This window comes from Struthio camelus, chromosome 1, assembly GCF_040807025.1.
Source record: "Struthio camelus isolate bStrCam1 chromosome 1, bStrCam1.hap1, whole genome shotgun sequence".
NCBI classification, from domain to species: Eukaryota; Metazoa; Chordata; class Aves; order Struthioniformes; family Struthionidae; genus Struthio; species Struthio camelus.
Window position 1 is genome coordinate 221,883,738 of NC_090942.1, and position 3,782 is coordinate 221,887,519.

The following is a 3,782-nucleotide window of genomic DNA, read 5'->3' on the forward strand; positions in this document are numbered from 1 at the left end:
TTCAAATCATTTCTGTAATGCTTTCTGTGCGTAATTCTCAGCGTGTGGCTTGCTCTCGAGGTGCTTATTGAAAGATAAGGAGGCTGCTGTCTGAAGCACAGGAGACGCCCTCGCACCCAAGGAGGTGCAGTGGTTTAGCAGAATTAAATGGCTTAGCTGCCACCGAGCAATCCCGTGCCAGCTGGCCATGGTCTGGGGACGGGACATGGGTAGACGTAAAAATGCAGCGTACCCCTACATGTCAGTTGTGAAAAGTGAGTTGGACATACCCAGTATTTCTTTAAACCCAACATATACCCCACTGCCTCGTGCTGTGTATTGGTAACCACAGGTTACGTCTCTGCTGGTGGCTTTTTATAACATGGTCTGCTGAAATCCTGCATCAGATGGTTCCTCCAGAAGCTCAGTTGCCTGACAAAGGGATGTTTAACGCACCACATTTTGGTACTATATTGAATTAAGTCTTTCAGTAAGCCCCAAACCACAAATTTTCTAGTTGTTTGCCGCAATGCCAAGCACCTTTCAACCCTGTTCCCAAGGCAGTAAAACATTTTGCAGTCCTTGCGTAGGAGAACTACAGAAGGGCAAAAAAAAAAGCATTTTGTTCAGCTTTCCTTCTCCCAGGGAATTAGTCGGTATTTTGTATTCATCAGTTGTCAGAGGTTTTCTTCTGAGCCTCATGATCCGAACCCGCTAAGTACAGCAAATCCAGATTAGAGCCTCTCATAACAGAACTACTGGAGACATGATGAGGGAGGTGGATGAAGGAGCAGACAAGCAGATAGTGAATGCTGAAGCATACCACTTATATTTCTTGAAGTATTTTCCTGTTTGGAATTTCCAGAAGTATCAAAAAGGCTTAAATAAGTTCATCCAATCTCCCCTGTTCTGGAAGAGAGACATCGAATCCATCTGTTCTCATCAGGGCTGTTTCTCAAATCAAAGCTAGCAGCTGAAATAGCAAGTGGAAACATTGGAAGAAACATGCTCTGTCATTCCAGTGTTAAGTGGTGCCCCCAAATTGTAATATTTGTGCTTTGAATCGAGCCAGTCCTGAGCTGCCAAGTTCAAATCCAAACATAGCTGCAATTAGGGAGGGGACTGCCTGATTCAAGCCTTCCTCCGCATGTTTTTTTTTCAGTGTTTGTTTTCTCTTGTGTTGTATTAGAGGAGTTTCAACTCTCCAAAAAGCTCTACATGAGGCCAAAATAGCACAAAAGCTGCTCTTCCTATCGCGTTTGATTTGGAGGCAGCCCCAGCCTCTCGAGGAGATGAGACCTTGCACTGCTCTGAGCCCCTCGGATAGCACCCAGCTGCAAGGGCACCTACGAATTATTATTATTAATATCATAGTTAACACAAGCCCAAGGGCTGATCTCTCCCAGCTTTTATAGGTCCCTGTGGAATCAAGGGCACGTTCTGGTCTTTGAGATAAAAACTAACCTCTAGTGAAGCTAATTATAGATAACCAACAGCGTCCTCTGATCCCTTGCTTCCAGCTGCAAGCTGCGCTCACTCTGTCTAGTGCAATGCAATAGGCCTATGTAATGCTCTCACACCAAAATGGGGTTTACCCAATGGAGAGGTGGCTTTTCCCCAGGAGAAGGGCTTTATCGAAGGGGAAGTGGCTCTGCTTTGGTTTTGGGGCCCTGGAGGGGTCTGCACCTGCTTCTGGTTTATTGGCTGGCATCAGTGTTCAGGAGCACGGGGCAAAGCCTGTCTGCACGGCTCTTGGTTTTTGCATCGTAGACTTTGATGGTCACACTGGCTTTTGCGATGGGGCAATGCGGACGGGAAGATTTGCACCAAGCCAGGAAAATCACCCATGCTCAGTTCAGGCTCCAGCAGCTGGAAGTGCCCAGTGGCATGAATCTTGGCAGGCAGGGTCACCTCCGAGCAGGGCCTGGCCTGGTCTGGGAAGCCCAGGTCAGTGCTGGGGACTGTGCTAACATCAGGGTCTTCCTCTGCCTTGGGGTCTCACGCTCCTCCTGGCTCCTGCTTTTGGCTGTCTCTCCCTCCCAGCCTGGAATCGCCCATCAGGAGATGCCATCCCACCTCCCACGTAGCTCCTTCTCCAGCACCTGAGACAACTCCACTCAGGTCCCCAAAGGGGAAGACCAAGACCTCCATGGACAATTATGGAGCCCATCTTCTTCTGGGACTACTCCACCAAGCTGTGGTCGGGTCATGTCCCTCCTACAAATTTGATCACACTCCTCTTGTCTGTCCCAGGGCCTGTGATCTTTGTCCATGACCTGGAGAGGACCTTAAGTCTTGCTCCTTCCCCTTCCTACATCCCTACCATGCAGCAGATGGCTTGTCTCCTCAAATCTTCTCCCTCTTGCACTGCTGATTCCTGCTCCAACAGTAGCACCCCACTACTCTTCCTACTGCGGGAGGCTGGGAGAGAACTGTTTCTGTTTTTCTGACCCATAAATCTCCCTCCCGCTTAGATACCTCTGCCCTTAATTAAGGCCAAAGCAAAAAAATCTATTAATAGAGAGGAAGCAAGGAGAGATGGCAGGCGACCTGTGTTATTGGGCTAGGTTAAGCATGGGATTATAGGAGGGGTGCTTAGAAATGTCAAGAAGGGCTCCATCCATTTCTTCCCCCTTGTTGCTTGCTGTCTGGGAATGGGAGGGATTTGCAGCAGGTCATCCAGATTAAAAAGCCTGTGGAGTAATTTGATCAGGGCTGAACGGGGAGGAAAAGGAAAAGAAAATAAAGCCCAATAATGGGGCTGCCAGTTTAGAAGCAAATCTATGTTTTCCCTCACTGCAGTAATAAAAATCCTGGGTGCAAGAGATATGGTGTGAGAAGTCCATAGGGACAAGGCAAAGCCATTCTGAGCAGATGGCTCCCAACCACCTAAAACTTCCACGCTGCTAAATCCCATTAAGTGCAGAGTTTATTAAAGTTCTGGATATCAAGAAGCAGCTATTTAAAGCCTTGATCACCTGCCAAATGGGGCTTTATGAGCCATATTTCCTGTCCCAAATCACTTCTTCCATCTACCATCTTCTGGCCGTGTTATCTACTTAAGAAATGGCCCAGTTTTTAAAATGATGCAGCTTCTACAGCCTGCTACACCAGCCCAGCTGTGCCAAAACTGGGGCAGGACAGTGGGGAGGGAAAGCAGAAGTGCAAATGTGGTCTCCTAGGATTCCTTCTAGAGCTACATGGGAAAGTGGGCTTCCCTTTTTCTTTAGGAAAGTATATTTTCATGAAGCACCAGTGACAGTGTGGCAGTAGCTGGTCCAAGGCATTCCCACGGAGACTATCTGGGGTCAAATTAACAAAATTAGGACTCCTGGGTTCCAGCCATGCTTTGCCACAAAGCTTGGAATTATTTATTTCTTGGTAAAAGCGTCAATATGTTGAGGGGTGCCTAGTGCACGCATATATTAAACTATCAAGCCCTCATTGCCTCTGTTGACCCAGTACTTTCTGTAATCCTCGGTATTTCACCAGGACTGAAAAAATGAAGGTTGGTAAAGCTTGAGTCTGGTCAGAGCTGTAACATGATGTGATGAAATGAGGGTAACGTGCAAGTCTGGGAGTGCTGCTAACACAGGGACTGCCTCCATCGGCTCAGTGAACTCTCTGCAATAGCCCTTGCCTATGATAAAGGTTTTTTTCTTTTTAATTTTGGTGGGGTTCATCATCAGCTGAGAGCCCTTCATTTGGCTGCAGAGGGTGTGGGAAATAGGAGCTTTCTAAAAAAATGTGTGCTTGTAGGGGGAAAAAAGCCCAATTCAATTAAAGATATGAAGAGCAGCAAG